At 35.4% G+C, this 24,630-nt stretch overlaps 1 protein-coding gene across 1 annotated transcript in view; it reads right to left on the bottom strand.

The window, feature by feature from the left end:
* Nucleotides 1-24,630, bottom strand: part of FREM2 (FRAS1 related extracellular matrix 2) — a 224,324-nt gene that overhangs the window by 129,956 nt on the left and 69,738 nt on the right.

Here is a 24,630-nt window from a genome sequence, read left to right as displayed (position 1 = left end):
ATAATTTAGGTCTCATGTTTTCATTATTGTTGAGTTTTTGCTCTGGATATAGAGCTACAATGTGGAAAAGTTTCTAAAACAAAGGATTTATTCTCTTGCAGGAAATAGTTGAGCCAGTAGTTTTACTACTCAGTCAAATTTATGGCTAATCCCCTGGGAAGTTAGGGGTGAGGATCTTATGAAATGCACCAAACTATGTCAAAGTGATACTTTATGCATGATTTAGATTTTAGCATAAAATTAAATATGTGGGCAACGATGTGCATTCTAGAATTTTTCAGTAGATTAAGTTTCACCAGAACACCTTAACAATTGAAGATCTGATGTAGAAGGGCTTCTTAAGGTCACTGTAGAAAGGAAGTTGGGCACTTAGATAAATTCAGTATGAACCAGCTTTTTTTGGTAATTAAATAATAATTAAAAGAAATTCTATTTAAATGCATATTTTGCATGTACACATTCATATATGTACATATTCTTATCTTTGTTTAACTTATTTTCCTGCAAATAGGCATTATTACTATTTAATTACTTGTATGAACTGGTGTTCACTTTGGCTTTGCACTCAGGGATCAAGTCTTGAGGATATTTTCATATCATTTGTAGCTGCTATACTATCTCTATGCTTCTGAGGGTACTAGTTCCTTTTTTTTTAATTTTTATTGTGGTCAAAATGAATTACAATTCTCTCACAGTAATATTTAAGGCTCCTAGTGACAATGAGTGAGGGGCATTCCCACCACCAGTGTTGTCCTCCCTCCAACACTGTTCCCAGCATACATCCCACATCTCCCTTCTTTACCCCTGTAATGCTAGTGCAACTGTTCCCCCCTTGTACAGCTTGTTGTAGATTGGGGTACTAATTTCTTTTACTTTGAGAAATTTCTTTTTGGTTTTTGGGTCATACCAGGTGGCACTCAAGGGTTACTCCTGGCTCTGCACTCAGAAATCATTCCTGGCAGGCACAGGGGACCATATGGGATGCTGGGATTCGAACCCCTATCCGTCCTGGATCGGCTGCATGCAAGGCAAATACCCTACTGGTGTGCTATCCTCCGGCCACTAGGGTACTAATTTTTAAAATTGGCAAGTCTTCACAAAATGTTCTTGAGAAAAAGTTGACTGTGAATATAAACTCTTTGAAATTAGATATGAGAACTCTTGCTTAGTATCATTTCCAAAACACATAATTTTCAGTTGTCTACAACAAAAATCAATACATTTAAGGAATTCCCAAATTCTATCAGTTATACAAAAATGGATTCAAGGTATGTTTTATTCCAAATGGAAAAGTAAATATAATGAATGAATATAAGTAAATATAGTAGCTTGTAGAACACCAAGAAAAATAAAGCTTAATTCAACATAACTTATAATTATAATCCCTGTAGTCTAGAGACCATATTTAATGTTGAGAGCATGCTTTTCCTTGCTATGCTTAGTAGTAGAGTGAACTCACCTGTTTTTTAATTAGTCAAAAGTGGGATCAGATGTCAGAAGAGACAAAGATTAGAATTTTGGCTGGTTCCAAAAAAACACAGCTTAAATCGCCAACCACATACAATGAGCCATGTCAGTCTCCTATTTTCAGTTGGATCTTAACTCCCTCTGGATATTTGAACCTAATGATCTGCCCAACTCTGATAAGGGATTTAAAGGCTTACTAAGAAGAATGCTTCTGAAACTATTAAAACAACTGACACGGGAAGAACAGACTAAGCTGGGGTTTTGGAAAGAAGATAATACTGCAACAGAATGGAAAGGCTGATAGACAAAAAATTTTCTGAAAGCACATTGTTCCCTAGTCTGTAATTCTTCCTCAGCCTGATTATTAACTGCCTCCCATGAGTATCTATATAAAAAAATACCACAGCTCATCAGCTTTAGAAGGAAGCACAACTTCTTTCCAAGTCATGAATTCACATCATAAGTGGAACTGATATTAACCAAATCCACTGGAAAATTATATTTTATTCATTGAAAAATCAAATATGATTATGTGATGGCACTACTGAGTTATATTTATATAGATGAGTATATATACGAGGTGCAGTGAGAACATAGTGGCAATCAGTGCAATCATGACCTATATTTATATAGTATATTACACACATTTTGAGAACTCAAGGAATAAAAACTAAATATCTTATCAAAAGAATATACAAGCAAATCAAAAAACAAAGAAGGTGCACCCTTTAAAGGTAGTAGGGAAATTCTGAATCAAACTCTCAGAACTCTTTTTGCTCAATGCACAGAGTTTAGCAATCTTTCCTAAGGAACTATAGGAAAACATGAAGTTTTTTCTATAGTAAACAGTTATATTGAAGAAATTATTTTCAACACTTAAAAATGGCTATATCACTTTGATAGGTTATTATTATGAAGGAAAAAACTTCCTAGTCACTGAATTACTAGTTAGAGTTTCTAAGAAGCACATTTTGTTTAAAGATCTATTTAAGACAGCTAGCTGGGAGCAGAGTGGTACAGCAGAAGTGTGCTGGGCCCATTTAAGACAGCTAGGTAGATGAAAACAGCTGTAAGAGTTTTATATATATATATATATATATATATATATATATATATATATATATATATGTGTGTGTGTGTGTATGTATATACATATACATATATACTTGCAGATCTGATAATAAATATTCTCTTGTATTTAGTGAGATATGATTTTCTAATTTATATTGTACAGGATCAGAGTGACAAATAGGAATAAATTCTTCCTACAGAAGTGCTGAGGAGATAGGAAATGTTATATGCTTTACCAGAATGTGAATCTGATAGGCAAAACAGGTTAGTGAGGAACCAGAAAAAAAAAGAGAGACTTAAGGTAGGCAAATATTGCAGGTAGAAAACTCTTAATTCTTACTTCCTTGCATTGTCAGCAGAAAAATATATGGTCTCTGACTACATCTGTTTCCTGAAATCACTTTGTGTTCATCATTTACTGGAGAAAAAAGCTTTTGTCTTCCCTAAGACTAAGTTGTCTAAGTGAATTCTGTAAATAGTGACTTGGGTAGACCATCAACCTAGATTTCTTGGTTGAATAAAAAAAAAGAAAAAACATGAGGAAATCACAGAGGAAAGAGAGATGTGAGCATTCTATTTCAGGGAATGGATTAAATATCACCTCTTAATTTTTACGGGTAATTATGCCAAAAGGAAAAATGAACATTAGTATAAAATGATAGGGGAAATGTCTCAGGTTTTATTAAATATGAGGAAATAGTTACAATTACTTTATTTTTTGGAAAGCCAAATAATTTAACTTAAATGTGGTATTTCTTGATGGATTTTTCCCCAATCAGTTTTATTATAAAGATATACCATAAAAAATAGCCTGTAGAAAGGTTGATTTTAATATAATAATAATACCATATGTTTAAATAGACTTTTAAATAATTTAATCATTAAAAAAAATCTGTTAATATACTTAAAACCCTAGTTATTCATATTTGATATAGTACTTATATGTTCCTTAGATTTTCTATTTTCCATTTAGGCACTACCTTTATATTTGAGAATTACTGTTTTTTTTTATTATTTTAATGATAATGAGTTAATATCTTAACTGTTTTAATGGCAGCATATTAGACCTATTTAGAGAAAAATAAAGTATAATCCAAATATGCAGTTTGATTTCTAGTGATTCAAGAAACTGATTACATGTTAGTTGATATAAAATGAAAACTTTCAACACTATCTTATAGTGACTCAATAAAATTTTCTTAAAAAATAAAATAATCTCTGTGATTTTTTTTTGCATGTTGGCTTTGTGAGACTGCTGAAAATCTCCTTAATCATCTGTCAGAAGGTGGCACCTCTTTTTAATTAAGAAGCTGAAGAATTTTTTCTATAAAATGAATTGAGACTATTTTAAACTCAGTAGCAATAAGTTGGAGACACTAATCTGTTGGCTAGAGCTAGGACAGAATATTTTAAATGTTTTTCTTCTGACTTCACAGATGTTCATGGTTTATATTCTTAGCTGACACTCCTGAAATCCAAAAACATCTTTGTATTTACTTTGTTCACTTTATCTTTTTTTCCAACTCTCCCCTTTCATTCTTGTAAGGATTAGGAGAAATTGCTTTTAGGTTTTTTTTTTTTTTCAAAGATATTTCACTAATCTCCTGCATTCTTTACCTGCCTTTGTTTTTATAAAAATATAAATATAGAAAGCCTGAAAAGTTAGCACATAAATTAAAGAGCTTTTATTATATGTGGCCAGCCCCTATTCAAATATCGGCATCACATATCATTGCCGGATAGTGCCAAAAGTGACCCCTAAACGAAGATCCTAGAATACTCCTTAGAACTTCTAAATATATTCCCAAATTCCCCAAACAAAATAAAAAAAATATATCTAGCTATTTTATTAATCCATATATTGCAAAGGTAATTATCAATAATAGCATGATTCAAGCACTATGCAAGGTGATGGGGTGTAGGTATAAAATGCAAATTCTGGAGGTGACAAAAGATAAAAGACATATTTACTGTTGCTCTTGGTAACAAAATTTTAAAGAGTAAAGTGAGCAATGAGTAGTTTAGAATAGTGATATGTAGACTTAAGGATTCCAAAGCATAGTTGTTTTTACCTGTTATCACAATGATATCACAATATCACAGTGATATTTTACAGTTTACCGAGAGATACAAGACTTGTTTATACTTAAACAAAAATGACTCCACTTTTCCATTTTAACTCTTGGATTTGTTTTAATTTTTTTTCATTTTATTATTAAAAATAGTTTGCTATCAGTGATGCTATCAACACATTCCTTGTTACCTTCATCCTAAAACTATCCCTAAGTTTGCCTGGAGCCTGATATGAGATAAACTGACTTCTACAAACTGAGAAATTCACACAAGATAAATCTGAACACAGATTGATTTGGGGAAAAACAGCATAATGGTAAAACTTACCTGAATCTTATAAATAAGAAAGTAGTATGATTTATGCCACTGCTCCCCCCAAACAAAATAAGAAACAATACAGGAAACAATTTAAAAGTAGTAGGAATTGAAATTGGGAATAGAAGTGAACAAGTAAAATTGACTTTGAAGACTAGACAAAATGACAGATGGAATAAATGAGAATGTTCAAAGATCTAATGTGACCCTAAGGTTTCTGCATCTAAAACAAATAAACAGAAACAGAAAGAAACTGGCATTTAGGTGGTTCATAGCTAGTCTCTGTTGTCCATGTACCTCACACCAAATTCACATTTTGTTAATACATCCTTACTAGTCCTCAAAATGTCTTGATGTGAAGAATCTAATCTCATTTCTCTTTCAAATTCTCTGAACTATTTTTTGTTTGTTTTTGTTTTTGCTCAGGGAGTTACTCCTGGTAGGCTCAGAGACCACATGGGATGCTTATCTGCAGGGCTATTGCTCCAGCACCACTCTGCACTATTTTATTTTTATTTATTTAGTTATTTACTTATTTATTTATTTTGGCTTTTGGGTCACACCGGCAATGCTCAGGGTTTATTCCTGGCTCTACACTCAGAAATCGCCCCCCTGGCAGGCTCTAGGGACCATATGGGATGCTGGGATTCGAACCAGAGACCCTCTGCATGCAAGGCAAATGCCATACCGCTATGCTATTTCTCTGGCCCCCCTGCACTATTTTAAAGAAGAAATTTTGATTTAGGGAACACAGAATACATATACCTTAATAAATGTGTCAGTACGTATTTTTTATAAGATTCTTAGAGTTGCATTCATCATTGTCCATCACTTCTTTGTGTGTGTGTGTGTGTGTGTGTCCATCACTTCTAAATGGATTTTTAAACCACTAGTCCTAGTAAGAACTCTAAACACAGGCTCCATCAGTGGTATCTATAACACTAGAATAAATGTAGAATGGAAAGTAAAATGGTTAATTGCCATTGTAACTAAAATGCTATTTTGTCTCATTTTATTTCAATAAAGCAAAAAGTAATTATTATTTTACTCGTGAGTCTTAATATGTATTTTACTTAGTCAGTTTTTACCAGGTGAGCCTTAGGAGAATATTTTTTTGAATAAAAAATGTGTCACTTCTTTTTACAAACAAGCACATTTGACTTCAGCCTAATGTTTACACTCTTTGGTTTTAGATTTTGCGCTTGTATTTGTACTTGTATTTTGATTAAATAATTCACTTCAAAATTTCACAAAAATGCCCAGACAGTGACCACCTAACCTTTGCTGTGGGTAATTATTTTCCATGACTGATGAATACAGCTGCTTCAACTCAAGTAAGGGAATGAAAACAATCCTTTCAAAAGGTTAAGGGTCAGGGATCCCATTAAGTGAAGTGCTAGTAAAGTAAAAATAAAATCAGATTTGTGAGGGTTCCTAGGAAAAACTAAAAGCAAGTATTCCCCCAGACCTTCTTTCCTCTTGACAATGGCTCGCATGGAATATTTGAAGTCCACACTTTGAACAGAATCTACCTATGTTCCACCCCAAGTAGCTACCTTCCATTGTCTTTGAATGTTGATTTTTGGGAAAAATGATTGAACTCTTAAGTTTGTAATTCAGTAGCTCTGAGGGGTACAATAGTTTTTTTTTTTTTTTAGGGAAAAACTACTGCTTAATATTTTGTCTGTGTTTTAAAATGACTTAGAAGAGCTCATGATACTTCAGGTACTTACTCAATTTTTATTCTTTCTTTCTTGTGGACGAAGGAGAAGGGACTTTCCAAGAGTTTTTGGTGACCCCAAGGTCATGTCTTGTGATATGCGTTTTAATGTATGACAGACAGTATAATATGGTGTTACTTAGGGACAGTAGGGTTTGGGGTTCTCATGTGGAACTCAAGGGACCATGTAGCTTATGGAATTAAATTTGGGGGGAACTCACATGTTAAATATGCATTCCAGTCCTCTAAGCTATCTTCTTAGTTTTTCATTTTAGTATTTCTTAATGTCTACCAATACTTTCCCTACTGCTCCTCAGCCCAATGCTGAATCAGGCAGAAAACTCACTTTTCTCTTTGGTGGTCTCACTCCCCTCATTTGGGGCAGTGTGATTTAGTGAAAGAAACATGTGCTCATAATATATCACAACCTAACATATAATTCAACATAGTCTAGAACAACAATATAGTTTAATATATTATAGCAGCTAGAGTTTGAGTCTCAGATCTGCCCATTTCTGTGTAATTTGAGGTATCCTAATTAATATCCTTGTGCTACAGTTTGTTTCCTATACTCCCCCCTTAGGAAGCTATCTATCTCCATATTGCAGATTTGAAGTTAATGGACATATAGCTAAAATACCCATGCTTTTCTATATTGGACATGTGATTGTGCACATAGAGGGTTGCATTGTTAAGTTATAAAACTTATAACTTATTTTTTATTTCTCAGAGAAAACATTTCTTTCATCATGTTTGAGCGAACAAGATATTAAATTCTTCAGCCCAGTGCTCATTCTTTTTTTTTTTTTTTTTTTTTGGTATTTGGGTTACACCCGGCAGTGGTGCCCAGGGATTACTCCTGGCTTTGCATTCAGAAAACGCTCCTGGTAGGTGCAGGGGACCATATGAGATGCTGGAATTTAAAACACCTTCCTTCCTGGGTCAGCTGCATGCAAGGCAAACACCCTACCTGTGCTATTTCTCTTGCTCCCCAGTGCTCATTCTTATCTTCCTCCAATATCAAGTGTTAATAACTGGGACAGGCTTCCAAAGGAAAGCCAAGTCAAGAGTTTCCTAAAACTCAGTATATAATAAAAAATTTTTACAGTTATTACAGACAACTTTTTCTATTTGCAATGAAAACTTTAACTATCATTGATGTTTATTATTATGCAGGTCAGAATACTATAAATTTTCTATAATGAAAACAGAAGGCTTCCACATGCTGTTTTGCTTGCAGATAGACTACAATAATTTTTTTTGTCAATTCTATGCCATAAAGAAAAAAGCACAGAAGCATGATATTAGATTTACTCATTGGCTCAACATAACCAAAATAAACAAAATCATGAATTTTTAAATTCACTTGAGAAACAACTTTAGTTTTGCTAATGTGCAAACTTAAAAGGTTGTGCATGTTTAATTTCTTATTGTTTATTCCTGCTCCCATTAATATTTTGTACCACTTTTTAATACTTATAAATCAAAACAACATCTTTTCATGACACAAAACTGAAAAATATAATAAAAAATATCATTTAGAAATCTCTATGGCTAAATGTTTGAAGAACTAACATTTTAATTTTACTCTTTATTCTTTATTCATAAAAGTATTAAGCAATGATATGCCAAGAGAAAGTAGTACATATCAAAATTACATGGTTTATTTAGTTTTTAAAATACAATCTTTTATAAAATAGGGGCTGGAGAGATAGTACAGGGATAGTACAAGGACTAACACTTGTCTTACATGCAGCTAACCAGGGTGTGATCCCTGTCATCTAATATGATCCCTGGAACTCTTCCAGGAGTGAAACTTGCCTAAGCACAGAGCCAGGAGTAAGTCTTGAGCACTGTTTATTGTGATCATAAAGGAAAAGATTTTGTAAAATAGTGCTTTTATTTTTGTTTGAACTTCTAAGTGTCAAATGCTAAAAGTAGAAGTGTGGGAAAAAACATTGAGAATTGATCTATCTCATTTAAATAGATAACTGTAAACTACTAAATGGAAGGATAAAATTTGGCTGACATCAGCAGGTCCATCTTAAAATGCTCTCAAACTTTAACTCTGATGCTAATTTGAGGTTCTGATATACATATCTCATTTTTATGCCAATAAAAAAGCAACTTAAACTATGTCATAATGCTATAATTATATTATTATTTACTAGATCAAGCCCCAGCTATAAATTTTATAAGTAGAAAGATCAAGAATCTCTCTGCTCTGAGAAGCACTGAATAGATTCTCTTTAGACATTAGCTGAATGATATTTTAAGTATTAAAGCAACTGTAGGAAGCTTTCCAAGGTTGCTACAGGGGACATGTCCTGAGGGTTCACATAGAAGAACCAATGAAGGACAGAAGTGAGTGGAGGATTCTTGAATTAGTTGGGTTTTAGAGACAGGCATGAACAGAGCTTGAGCTTTATAGGTAATAGTATGAAAAAAACATAGGCAGATACAGGCAGAAAATGAAGGTTTCATGACAGGACAGGTAAGAACAAGCCAGGAATGTTATACCAACAGGAAGAAACTTCACCATTCCCCATCTTCTCTCCTTCTGATATATTGCAATGTGTTTTCTGATTCCAGTTAATTGTATTTAGCAAGATCACTAGTCACACAAATTGTCAAATATATTGTGTAGTTCTTTTTATTTTTAGGATTTTTTAATTGCTACTCCATGTATATGATACAATCATCCAATTATTGTGAATTATATTAATAATATTAAAAGGGTAATAATAAATTACTTTATAACTACTGTAAATTTTGATTGCTGACTAGTCTTTCCACCAACAGCAATTTCCACACTATAATTGTGCTACATAATCCTATGCACTCCCCCAAATTTTTCTACAAATACCTTGTTAAGTTGTATATTATAACTTACATATGATATATTATAACTATATCTCATGACTAATATCTAATATTAATCTTCTTATAGATACCATGAGATAGAAATCATTACCATACTCACTTCCAAGTAGGAAACTAGGTTAAAAACTATAGTTATTTTTAATTAATAAAACTAGTATTCCTAGTTTTATTAGGAATCATGCTCTTTGGTTTTATTATGAGCTCTCTGGATGTTTGAACCCAGTTTCCTTTGAGAGCATATCTTTATTCCTTAACTATTTCAATTCTGCCAGAAGCTAAGTTTAGCAGTTTATTAGCCTTATATGCTGGAACTGAACTTAATGCATGTGCATGATTCTTGCTCCTTCTTATATTTCAAGTACTTTTCATCAGCACCAAGAGTAAGTTCTTTCTACTGTACTCTCTGTCTTTGCCTTTGCTTTTGACCCATAGCTACCTGGTACTCAAATAAGTCCGAATTGTCTTAATTTCTATTGCAAAGCTTCTGTTCCTTGAGTTCCATGGTAGAAATATTTCTGTTTCTCTTTTCGTTTTTGCAAGTACTGAAGCAGAACATGGGGAGTTATATCAATAGACTTCTCTCATTCATTCATCTCCATATCTAATCAGCTATCAAGTTCTAAGCATTTCTGGAATTCATCTGCCTTTCCTTTGCCATAGTAACTTCACTTGTCAGACACACACACACATCATCTTTTTGTGATGACTTTTTATGTGGTGTAAGTCTCCTATTTCAAACTTTTTGACACTCCTTCCTCATCCTATAATGAGATCCCTTATAATCTTTCTGAAATAAATCTATCTATTCTATTATTTTCATGTACAAATCCATCATGAGCTTCCTGTTGGCTTGAAGATAAATTTCAAAACTTTAGAATGAAGCAGAAGACCTTTATCCTTTGTCATCTCCTATGGTCCCAGTCTTCTGGCCCAGGGCTTCTATATCAAACCTTTACTTAAACCACACCAAACTCTGCCTCTTCAGAGATGTGATGCATTGAATATTTTACGAGCATCTATTTTATACCATGTACTGATTTAAACTGTTTCTTCCATTACTAGACACAATTTACTTAGAACATGTTTTTGTTTGTTTGTTTAAATATGCATTAGTTCCAACTTTTTTATATTTTGTTTTTTTGGGCCACATCTGGAGGTATGCAGGGGTTACTCCTGGCTCTGTGCTCAGGAATCACTCCTAGCAGGCTCAAAGAACCACACTGAATACTGGAGATAAAACTTATATTGGCTGCTTGCAAGGCAAGTGCTCTACCTATTGTGTAATCAATCTGGCCCTTAACTTTCAAAAATAAAATTTCTAACTGATGTGTACCTCAGAAATAAAAGTAAAGGTATCTCATAATTTTATGTACTACTAGATAATCTTTAGTAAACTGAATATTTCTGTAGCTTTTTGGAAGAAATATTCAGTAACTTCATAAAAATATTGAATTTTTTAACATGTCCTGGCTGTTGCTTTTTTAAAAATTGAGGTATAGAAATAAGGTAGAGCCTTATTGCCACTGAATACTATTGCAAGCAGCTGCTGCCTGACCATTGTCTGTGGCTTTTGAAACCACTCCCTCCAGAAGTGTCTGTGGAAGCTACTTGATCAGAGGTGAGCTGCACTGCACAAGAAGGGTGGAGCCAAAGGAGCCTGGCTGGTGGGCTTTGCTCCATGGCAGCACACATTCATAGTCAATGAACCATAGCACAACACACAGGCAAAAAAACATCACATAATGGGCATGAAAATGAGAAAACAATGCAGACTAACACCATGCATAGAGAATGAAGATGGTAGTTCTGATGACCCAAAAAGTGTCAATCACCTATTTAACCTCTCAGATAAGGAGTTTTTTTTTGTTTGTTTGTTTTTGTGTGTGTGGTTTTTGGGGGACCATATGGGACACCGGGATTTGAACTGATGGCCTCCTGCATGAAAGGCAAATGCCTTACCTCCATGCTATCGCTCTGGCCCCTCAGATAAGGAGTTTTGAGAAGAAATATGGAGGATATTCATAGAACTCAAAAAAAAGCATTGATTAAACTCAACGAACTACAAATAAGAATAAAGAGGATGTGAAAATAGAAACAGAAAACAACAAACTAAAAAAAGTCTGAAAAACTCAGTTAATGAAGTGAAAACCTAACTGGAAAGCCTCTCCAACAGAGTAACAGAAACTGAGGATCAAATCAGTAAGAAGATGAGGTGCAAAACAATTCCATACAACTAAAGAGAATGGCAAAAAGCCCTAAAACAAATTATCAGACAATGTAAAAAATTATGAAAGAATGTGAACAGATGAAAATAGAAGTTTTTGATAAACTCAACAGAAAAAACATAAGAATCTTTAAAGTCCCGAAGACCCAGGAAGGAAATCCCACAAAGAATCAACAGTCAAGGAAATAATTACAGAGAAACTCTCAAAGCAAAACAGTGCATGCAACCAAATCCTACATTCCCAAGTAGATCTGTTTAAAAAAAAAAAAAAGAACAACACTCCAAACATATCCTAGTAACAATGACAAATCCCACATATAGGGATAGAATACTGAAAGCAGCAAGATCAAAAAGGGAAATTACATTCAAAGGAGCATCCTTAAGATTTACAGCAGATCTGTCACAAGAAACCTTCAAGGCCAGAAGGCAGTGGTGGGATATAGTGACAAATCTCAAAAAAATAAATGCTTTGTCTAGAAAACTGCACCCAGCCAGACTCACTTTCAGGTTGGAAGGATGTATACGTAGCTTCACAGAAAAACAGCACCTCGGGCCCGGAGAGATAGCACAGCGGTGTTTGCCTTGCAAGCAGCCGATCCAGGACCAAAGGTGGTTGGTTCGAATCCCGGTGTCCCATATGGTCCCCCGTGCCTGCCAGGAGCTATTTCTGAGCAGACAGCCAGGAGTAACCCCTGAGCACTGCTGGGTGTGGCCCAAAAACCAAAAACCAAAACCAAAACCAAAAACAAACAAACAAACAAAAAAAAAAACAGCACCTCAGAAACTTTACAGACTCAAAACTAGTCTATAAGACAAATTGAAAAATCTTCTATAAGAGAAGACAGACGAAAAGACACACCAAACTTCTGCATAAAGATGACATTAAATCCCATGACAATTACCTCTCTCACCATCAATTGACTAAATGTACCAGCTAAGAGACACAGTGTGGCAAAATGGTTTAAAAAGCTGAATTCAGGGGCCAGAGAGTTAACATGGAGGTGGGGCATTTGCCTTGCATGCAGATGGATGGTGGTTTGAATCCCAGCATCCCATATGGTCCCACGAGCCTGTCAGGAGCGATTTCTGCAAACAACTCCCTTAAAAAGATGGAGTGGCCATATTAATATCAGATGTCACAAATTTTAGACTAGGAAAAGTTATAAGGTGCAAAGAAGGGCATCATGTAATAATTAAGTGATATGTACAATTGGAAGATATCTGACACTTATATGCACCTAATGAGGGATGAGCAAACTATTTACTATAATTTTTGTATCAATTGTATTTGTCAACAATTGTTGACAAATCTGAAAAAATATATCAATAACAACAATTGTAATATTGGAAGACCTCAACACTGCCCCTTCACCCCTAGATAAACAATTCAGGCTGAAACTCAAAAAGAATATACTAACTCTAAAGGAAAAATGGAAGAAAGAGGCCTAGTAGATATATCGGGAAAACCATCCCAGAAAACTGGATACATATTCTTCTCCAGTGCACCTAGATCATTCTCTAGGATAGACCACATGCTCCATAAAATCAAGAGGATAGAAGTCTGTAGACCACCTTCTCAGATCATAAAGCATTGAGATTAGAAGTGAGGGACACAGAAGAAAAAATTTAAACCTAGAAATTAAATAGCTCAATACTGAACAACCTGGGGGGGGGGTCAGAGATAAAAGTAAATAGGAAATCAAAACATTCCTGAAAACAAATGCAAATAAAAACACAATTTATCAGAATGTGTGGGACACAGCCAAAGTGGTACTAAGAGGAAAATTTATAGCTTTGCAAGCACACATCAGAAAAGAAGAAAGGGCCTACATAAATAATTTAATAACACATCTTATAAAATTAAAAAATGATCAGCAAAATGAACCAAACATAGGTAAGCAGAAGAAAATAACAAAGCATAGAGAAGACATTTATGAGGTGGACTCCAAAAATCAATCTGAAATATCAATGAAAGCAAAAGTTGGTTCTTTGAAAAAATTAACAAGATTGATAAATCACTAGCAGAAGTCACAAAAAATTGGAGAGAGAAACTTAATAATCCGGATTAAAAATGACAAGGGGGAGATCTTTACAGATACTGCAGAGACTTAAAGGGTAATCAGAGACAACTTTCAGAAACTATGCCACAAAACATAAGAAATGAATACATTCTTGGACTCATAAACTTCCTTGGTTGAATCAGGATGATCTATCATGTCTAATAGACTCATAGCTCTTGATGAAATTAAAATGGTAATCAAAAGTCTTCCCCCCCCCAAAAAAAAAAGCCCAGGCCCAGAGGGATTCACTAATGAATTATTCCAAACCTTTCAAGAGGAACTACAGCCAAAATTTTCAGGCGTTTTCAGGAAACTAAAGAAACAGAAACACTTCATATAGTTTTTATGAAGCTAATATCATCCTGATATCAAAACCAGACAGAAATGCTGCAAAAAAGAAAACTACAGACAAAGATCCCTGATGACCAATATCCCAGTTGAAAGATCCTCAACAAAATCCTGGCAAATAGGATACAACACCTCATCAAGAATGTCATGCATCATGACCAAGTAGGTTTCATTCCAGGAATTCAAGGATTGCTTAAAATTCGCACCGTATATACTTGAGTGTAAGCCGGCTTATACTCAGGTCATACAGGTTATTTCATTTAGTGCATGCACACCAAATCAAATGCACGTAGTCTCCAGTCGTCTTCTGCCATCTGCTGGAGGAGGCAGTGCTTCAGCTCAGTCCACAAATCATAGCTGTGCTGAAGAGGTAGGCAGCTGAAATTAACTTGTATGCCACAGAACTATTTAACCCATAATATTCTGCTCTTTGTATGAGACCAACAGCAATGATGATGATATCTACAAACTCAGTGATGAAGACAATGTCTATGCTGTTACCCTCACAGATACAGCTGAAACTGTTTGGACATAAAGATGAGGAGGAGGAGGAATCCAGTTTTGAAAAATTTTAACCTTTGGGATCTAGCTTGATTATCTATTAAGCTACGATTTTTTTGCACTTTATTTAAAGTTTTAAAAGTTATGCTTGATAGCTTACAGTTTTTCTTTAGTAATAAGTATTGAAAAATATTTAACCTACTAATTCCTCAACTGTTGTAATTAATTGTTTTGGGTATACATTTTTATTTTTGAAATTTACCAGTTGCTGCTGCATTTTCCACCTCAGCTTATACACAACTCACTAAGATTTCCCAGTCTTTAGAGTAAAATTAGGGGGGTCAGCTTAAACTCGAGTATATACAGTAAATCAATCAACATAATACACCGACTCGTCTCAACAAACAAAAACTAAAAATCATATGATAATTTCAATAGATGCAGAAAAAAAGCAAAAAAAAAAGCATTTGATAAGGTTCAACACCAATTTATGATAAAAACTCTCAACAACATGGGAACTTAAGGAATTTTTCTCAATATAGTCAAGGCCAACTACCAAAAGCCAATGACAAATATTATTCTCAATGGCTATAAACTGAAAGCCTTTACTCTAAAAATCTAGTACAAGACACGGCTGTAGTCTCTCACCACTCCTATTCAACATAGTACTGGAAGTATTTGCAATAGCAATTAGGCAAGAAAAAGATATTATGAATATAAGATAGGAAAGGAAGAAATCAAGCTCTGTCTGCAGATGACATGCTACTATACTTAGAAAACCCTAGTGACTCTACCAAAAAAATTCTAGAATCAAGAGATTTATATAGCAAAGTGGAAATCTACAAAATTAACACACAAAATATCATTCTTATACATCAATAATGATAGAGAAGAAATGGAAATTTAAAAAATCCCATTCATATTAGTTCCACACAAACTCAAATAAATACCTTGGCATCAATTTAAGTAAAGAAGTTAAGGACCTTTACAAAGAAAACTACAAAACTCTGCTTCAAAAAATAAAAGAGGACACAAGAAAATTAAGACACATAACCTAATCATGGATTGGGAGAATTACATCATTAAAATGGCAATACTTCTCAAAGCATTGTACAGATTTAATATAGTTTTTCTAAAGATACCCATGACATTCTTCAAAGACATAGATCAAACACTTCAGAAATTAATTTTGAAAAAGAAATACCCATGAATAGCTAAAGCAACGCTAAGGAATAACAAGATGGGAGGCATCACTTTCCTCAACTTTAAATTGCACTACAAAGCAATAGTCATTAGAATAGCATGGTACTGGAATAAAGACAGACCTTCAGATCAGTGGAATAGACTTGAGATTCAGAGAATGTTTCCCAGACATACAATTAATTAATCCTTGATAAAGGGGCAAGAAATACAAAATGGAACAAGTAAAGCCTCTTCAACAAGTGGTGCTGGGACAACTGGTCAGCCACATGCAAAAAAGCAAACTCGGATCTCCATCTAACACAATGCATAAAGGTCAAATCCAAATGAATTAAATACTTTGATATTATACCAGAAAACATAAGGTATATAGAAGAACATGTAGTTAAAATACTCATGACATTGAGACGAAAGGCATCTTCAAAGAGAAGAAAGCTGTGTCCAAACAATTGGAAGAGGAGATATCCAGATGGGATATTTTATTATTAAGCTACATTAAGCTGAGAAGCTTTGCACCTCAAAGAAAATAAAGACTAGGATAGAAAGGCCACCCCAAGAATGTGAGAAACTAGTCACACAATACCCATCAGATAAGGAGCTAATATTCTAAGCTATACAAAGTACTGACAGAACTTAATATGAAAAAATAATCTAACCTGATCAAAAAATGGGGAGAAGAAATAGACAATTCCTTAAAGAAGAAAAGCAAATGGCCAAAAGACATGAAAAATTGCTCCACATCACTAATCATCAGGGAGATGCAAATCAAAACAACAATGAGGGACAATTTAACGCCACAGATACTGGCACACATCACAAAGAATAATAATGATCAGTGGCAGGGCTGTTGAGAGAAAGGAACTCTTATTCACGGCTGGTGGGAATGTTGTTTAGTCCAGCCTTTATAAATAATAACATAAATATTCCTCAAAAAACTGGAAATCGAGCTCCCTATGATCCAGCCAAATCACGCCTAGGGATATAACCTAGGAACACAAAAACACAATACAAAAATATCTTCTTCACACCTATATTCATTGCAGTGCTATTTACAATAGGCAGAATCTGGAAACAACCCAGATGCTCGACAACAGATAAGTGGCTAAAGAAACTGTGGTATATATACACAATGGAGTACAATGCAACCATCATGAAAAATAAAGTTCTATTATGGATTATTATCATATTTATGGATGAACATGGAAACTATTAAGCTGAATGAAATAATTCAAAAGGAGAGAAAAAGACACAGAATTGTCTCATTAATCTATGGGTTTTAAGGAAATATAAAAGATAGTATTGTAATAATACCCAGAAACAATAGACATGAGGGCTGGAAGGTCCGACCCATATTATGAAACTTACCACAAAGAATTGTGTGTTCAGTTAAAGAAATAACTACACTGACAACTACTATGTCAATCGTAGTTAATGAGAGAAATAGAATGCGTATCTCAAATACAGGGAGTTGGGGAGAAGGGAATTGGTATTAATTGTGGGAATATTGCACTTGTGAAAGGCATGTCCTTTTTTATAATTGAACCCCATTACAAACATATTTGTAATCATGGTGCTTAAATAAAGACATTAATAAAAAACAAAAAATTAAATTGAGATGTAATTGTCATAGTATTTTATAAATTTCAGCATATAATTTAATTGTTCTGTATTTGTTTATCTTATGAACTGGTTAGATTTATTCATTTATTTTTGATTTATTTTTAAATTTTTGAGCCACACCTGAAGATGCTCAGAAATTACTCCTGGTTTTGTGTTCAGGCTTCAGTCTTTGTGGGACTCATGGGATCAAATGTCTTATCATCTGTACTATCTTTTTGGCTGAAGTAATTTTTATTTTTTAAAAGTCAAAAGCAAAGTTCCCCCAAAGTGGATGATAACATTCTTTAGGGAACCAATCCAAGGGAGTGAGATTAACTTTGGTATAATTGGGGGACTTTCCTTTGTTAGTTTGCTCTAAGAAGCAGAACAGTACTAAGTAATTTTCTCTCTCCTCTCTCTCTCTCTCTCTCTCTCTCTCTCTCTCTCTCTCTCCCCTCTCTCTCCCTCTCTCTTTCTCTTTCTCTCTCTCTCCCTCTTTCTCCCTCTCTCTCTCTCTCTCTCTCTCTCTCTCTCTCTCTCTCTTCTCTTCCCCTCTCCCTCTCTCTCTAAATAAGGCATAAAACAAAGTAAGTTTATAATCTGGTCTAAGTAATAAAATCTTGAAAATTCCATGTCTCAGATTTAAATAACAACTGTTTACAAACCTGTGGGGGCTTTTAATTGTTCCACAGCTAAATCTACAAGTTATTTAAACGATTTTTAAATAACTGATGACAGTGCCATGCTAGGAACTGTTACTGGGAGATGACGTTATGATGAAGGAAGCAGAGCACCCAGACACAGGAGCATAGATAGGATTGAAAAACCCATAATCCAGGTTAGGATCCTGTGAAGACAGGCACACAGACGTTCCTTCACACTAGTCAATGAAGAAATCAGATGGAGTCGGACATTCTAAAATAAAAAGAAGCGGCAGTGCCCTGAGGCCGCTCCACTTGGGCGCACAGAGACCCTGCATCTGTCCATGCACCTGTCCCCAGGGCGTTCTTGGATACAAAGGGAGGACAACCTAAGATGGCACCTCGGGGCCCAGTCACACGAGATACCATACCCAGTTTGCATTACGAAAATGTCTCAATAAAACTTTTTAACATACCATATTTTCTGACATATGACTTTTGAAACAAAAAAAAGTCAACTGAAAATCGGGGATAGTCTTATACGCCGAGTATATCCCGAAAAATGTTTCAATTTGCTGCTAAACGAAAATAGTCTGAATATTGCCACAAAACGAATTTCTCAACTCGATCCTGCACCAATCACTGCAAGACTGCTCGGACCGCTTCTCTAACTCAGCCAATCCAAGCAGGCCTTTTATGCTTGCAAATTAGACAATATTCTGGACCCAAATCTACACTGTAAAAAGCCTGCTCAGATTGGCCAGAGTCAGAGAGGAAGTCTATTACAGTATAACCTTTGAACCTTTGCTTGTTGTGATTGGCTCACTGTGGTACATGAGCACAGGAACACATGCAGCACATGCAGCACAGGAACATTTTGTCTGATACAGTGAATATAGGCCTAAACCTATGTTTTAATTGCAAATTTAGTGGGTCATCTTATACGTCGGCAAATATGGTATCTTTTATCTCTAGGTTATACCTTCTTTTAGGACCTGAAGCATGGGACCAGCAAGACCACCGAAGCAGCAACTGGGACCTACAGACTTATATTACAGGGCACTCTGGAACACACTCAAGCAAACTAACATTCCCTTGTTTTTTTCTCCTCCTTTCTTACTACTCTTTTTTCTTTTTTTTTCTTTTTCTTTCTTTTGGTTTTTGGGCCACACCCAGCGGTGCTCAGGGGTTACTCCTGGCTGTCTGCTCAGAATAGCTCCTGGCAGGCATGGGGGACCATATGGGACACCTGGATTCGAACCAACCACCTTTGGCCCTGGATCGGCTGCCTGCAAGGCAAATGCCACTATGCTATCTCTCCGGGCCCTTTTCTTTTTCTTTTTAATGTCATTTTCTTTTTTCTTCTTTTCTGCCCCTCCCATTTACTTTCCCCTTTCCCCCCTTCAGAAATCCGACTATCTCTTCACCCCTCAATCCCATCCAGATTCTCCCTTATTAAAACTCTTCACCCTCAGTTCTTAATCCCTTAGGCATTAAGACTGACCTCCTAGAAGGGACATCCACTCAAACCCACACCTTGTCCCTGGCAAGAAAAGACAACCAACACCCCTTCTGACTCATGCTGTGTGGCCCTCCTTACCAACTCTTACTAACGTAGACTGATGCTTGATACTAGACTTAGCTCTAAAAGGATGCCCAATGCACGAACTCTACCCAAGACCTCCCTGCCACAAATCTTTTGCCAAACTCAAGAAGATCAGGGTGTGCTATGAAAAGGTGCCCTAGAACCCACACCCCACAAGAAAATCTCAAAAGACAATGGGGAAACCTATACTTCCATCATAAGTATAAGAACTGTACAACACTACCTCCTTACCTGCTTTTCCCCATTAATAGTCTATTGCATCACTTTGTTCCTTTAATTACCTTTTTTATTTCATTTTTTTAAATATTTTTTCTTCATATATATGTGAGCACATATATTTTTATTTCTATTTTTATCTTTTTTGGGTGTGTACTTGTTTCTATTTTCTTCCCTTTCCACCCCCAAATGCACCGGCAATATAATGTAGCACAATTTCTTCCTGCAAAGGCACACTAAAAAAAGAGGAAATCTTATGCATAAAAACAAGCTCTTATCTACTAGGAATAAGAACTCTTACTTTTTTACAATACAGGGGCAACTCCCACCTTGAAAATATGTCATGTGGACCCAACTTAGACCTCAGGTGATTAGACACCAACTGTCCTTGAACCCTGGATCCCAGATATAAAAACGACACAGTTCTTTACAACAGCTACAGGATCCAAACTCCATCCGGGACATCCTTAACAGTGCTCGGACACCAACATGTGCCAGCTCTAATATGATATCCTGACAATGAGGAAATTGGGAACAACTTGACCTAAGAGCAGGTTATCCTACCTCACCAGCTAATGATAAGACAAAACCAGCAGACTTGGCACCCTCTGGTCAGTGCAAAAGCCAAGATCGCTATCTACAGATACTGGCTGATAGAACCATGACCAGGTAGTATGTATCCTGGGACCAATAAAAAAAACCCTAGTCTAGGCTTTGGTCTATGACTTGCACAACAATCATGGTCTCTAATTCCATGATTGAGACAATTGCAGCTGAATGGGCCTTCTGGAAACATAATGAAAGACGCTATCCCAGGTTCCATCATAGGATCAGAGCAAGGACCAAGATCACCAACCACAGAAGACGAATTAAAATGACACCGAGGGAACAGAATTTCTAGAACCACAAAGAAAGACTTCATCATAAGTTCCACCCCTTGACCTGTGCAGAGACCAAGATCTCTAGATACAGAGGTCTGATTTTATCACCCAGGACGGAGCAGAAGTCTTCCACACACCACAAAAGCACCAAGGGGAGAGTAAATTAACTTGAAAAGAGTCTATAGTTAATCCCATGACAATCTACTTCAAGGGTGGAGAAACCCTGTATCTCTTAGGCCAAGGGAATTCCTGTTCAAAAGACCTCAATGCTTACTGTGCCTATGCAGGAGAGAAAAAAAAAAAGCAAAAAGCACAAAATAATGTATTTTTTTTATCTATCTAGTTTTTGTCGCTTTGATTTGCTGTGGATATTGAACTTGTTTTCCCCATTTTTATTTATTATTGATTTTCATTCTTCTCTTCTTCCGTTTTGTGCTCTGTCATGTTTTTTATTTCAAGAACATGGCTATTATGTGGTGCCTATCTTGATTGCTGTAGTGCTCACTGGATATTTTTTTGATACTACTTTTTATACAGTTGTGATGTTTAACCTTCTTTTTCCCCTTCATCTCTCAAACCAAGGATTAGAGCCTTTAGAAAGACTCTGCCCATTTTCGGCGTATTTGATTTTTACCCCATTTTATTACTTTTCTCTTCTTCAAACAAAACCACATAACTTGAACTATCTAGTTCCGCCTCCCATTAGAGGGGGATATAACGGAGGTACCATGACCAAACAGTTGTAAGATCACTAAGTAGTAAGCTAGGCACAGAGGGGACTACTCATTCTAGCAGCCCCGGGGGTGAGGGTGGAGGATATGGGAGGCAAGATGGGAACGGAGGTGGATGGAGGACAATTTGGTGATGGGAATTCCCCTGATTCAATGTTAATATGTACCTAAAATATTACTGTGAATGATATGTAACCCACTATGATTCAAACAAAATTATATTAAAAAATAAAAAGGACTCACTTAAATTAAAATGTGTAAGGGGACGTTGATGCCAGAAAAACCACCAACTGCAAAGTCAACAGGAGAGCAGAGTCTAAAAGCATAGAGACTGAAGTAAGCAGGGAGAACCACAAACACCTCACAGGTGGCTTACTTAACTGTTTGTATTCTGTTAAAAGAGCAACTGTCTGCCCATTATTTGAAAAATCTATCAAACAGAAATAAATTGGGTTTTAACATGAATAGCGACTTCTTTCCAAGATCATTTTTCATTACTTACTCAATATCTACTTACTAGTTTTATTTTTCCAATTATAAGGTTTAACCACGAATTCATGTATTCTTCTACGCACCCTGATTAAAATATGTCTTCTATTATCATGTAGCATAGCTAATAATGGACTAAGAACATACTATCATAAAGGAAAAAATAGTGAAGAAACATTTTATTGTATAAAAGGTTTCTCTTGCTTACCTAACATAAAATATTTTCTGCTTAAAATTCTGGTTGTTTTTTTTTTTTTTTTTTTTTTTTTTGGTTTTTGGGCCACACCGGGCGGTGCTCAGGGGTTACTCCTGGCTGTCTGCTCAGAATAGCTCGTGGCAGGCACGGGGGACCATATGGGACACCGGGATTCGAACCAACCACCTTTGGTCCTGGATTGGCTGCTTGCAAGGCAAACGCCGCTGTGCTATCTCTCCGGGCCCTGATTAAAATTCTTAGTGCTATTTCTTTGGCTTACATAACAAAACTAGCAAATCACTGCTGCTTCTTGAATATAGCAAGTAGTTTTGATGATACACTAGTTAATAAAATAATGGTATTTCTAAACTGTTCTGCACATAATTGACTCAAACCTTTCCCATTGCTTTTTCATTTTTGTCCCCCTATTTTCTTTTGAAACAGTTTTGTAACAGTTTTAGGCCAGAACATATAAGCCAGCTAGAATCACTTGCTTAAAAATCATTCCTACAAATAGGTTACTTTCTAGTTAAAAATTATCTTTCAAGGTTTGAGGTATCCTGTATCATTAAGTGAACCTCTGAGGCAAAGAAAACTTGACTGAATAAACAGTGTAACCTGGTCTAGAGCTCAATGTTGAGGTTGGGGTAGTCAGGATTCCTTGAAGTGGTTTCATGGACTGAATCCAAGACAGCCAAGGTACGTTCCCTGAGTTTCTACTGCTTACTGTAGATCAGTATCCCCAAGAGAAATAAGGATTCTGATTTTCACACTAAAACCACTTCTGCAATTTGGAAAGAGTCAGGCAAACTGACATCCTGGAAATAGAACTGGAGACAGCTCCATGGAGGTGCAGACAGGGAAGGCCACTGTACTCACAGTTCTCTCATAGCTCAGCTGCCTGCAGACGAATTCTAATAACAGAGCGCCTGCCACTCTAAACGCCACTCTGTTCGAACAAAAACATTGTTGGACTACTCACTAGTGAGTGTTAAGCTGCTCCACAACACCCACTTAAGTTGTCCCAAGGAGTTCCTGAGTAAGCATTTTTTAAAGCTCTATCTATCATTTCCTGCTGTGATGACAAGTAATTACTATTTTGATAAATGAATTAAAAAAAAAACAACACTAAGAATAAAACCTGAACATGGAATGACAAAGGAGTGGTTATCTTTTTCACAGATATAATCAAGAGCACAATCAAAGGGAGCAGACAATCCCTTCCTTTAATGAACTTCACTTTGAAATGTAGCCACTATTGGATATATATGTTGCTGTCATACATCTTAATTTGACCACATAATTCCTACTTAAGGAATGCATTTATAATTTGGATTATAAGGATTACTGTAAATTGAGATTTTTTTTAGCACATCAGACATAAAGGTGATGTTCAATTGCTAAAATTCTATTTATATAAATTAGTATGTATTTTAATAGTTCTAACAACTCTTACAGTATAGAATTCTTCATAAAAGGGAAAGTAGTCAGGCTGGATTTTTCTATTTGTATGACTTCCAAAATAACATTATCACCTGGGTTGAATGTACAATCAGACAAGAGAATCCAGCTGACTTCTATTAAACCTAAATTTAAAGACTTTTTTCTAAAAATGTACAGCTGCTCTTTCCTCCCTCCCACTAAGATTTTTCTTTATAAATATACAGTTTGGTTAATAAGTTATGTAGAAAACCTATAGCTAGTACAGGGCTAAGGCACTTGTCTTGCATACAGCTGAACCACATATAGCCCCTTGTGCCCTGCCAGGAGGAAGTCTTGGGCACTGTCAGGGATGCTATTGGTTTATTATTGTAATGAATGAGTATGTAAATACTTTACATTTTCTTTAAATTATAGTATGTATCAGTAGATAATTTCCAAACAAAAGTTCTTTGTGGTCTTCAAGATTTTTACTTTAGACAGTTTTCTGGGTATACCTGGTGGCACCCAGAGATTTCTGGCTTTGTGCTTGGGATCACTCCTGGTGGTGCTCAGGAGACCATAAATGGTATTGGGAACTGAACCCAGTTTGGTTGCATATCCTACTAACTATACTATACATATATATATGTAGTATATATATACTATATATATAACTATATATAGTTAGTATAGTATATACTATACTAACAATACTATACTCAAAAATTTTTATTTTGTAAGTAAAATTTGATTCCAGGTACAAAAGACCTGAAAACTGTTTGATACTTATTATGTATAATTTAACCACAAAAGCTTTAGAATTAAGAAAAATATTTTACCTGTATGCACGTGTATTATATAAATTATACTATATCTTATGCCACAGCTTAAAAAGACACATTTATATACATATATATTTGTTGTGTATGTAAACATTTTATGGGATTATTATGTTACTGACCCTACCCTAATCGGTGATTGTGCCCT

This window comes from Suncus etruscus, chromosome 8 (assembly GCF_024139225.1).
Source record: "Suncus etruscus isolate mSunEtr1 chromosome 8, mSunEtr1.pri.cur, whole genome shotgun sequence".
Taxonomy (NCBI): Eukaryota; Metazoa; Chordata; class Mammalia; order Eulipotyphla; family Soricidae; genus Suncus; species Suncus etruscus.
The sequence above is the reverse complement of the archived record's forward strand: the minus strand, read 5'-3'. Positions and strand labels throughout refer to the sequence as shown.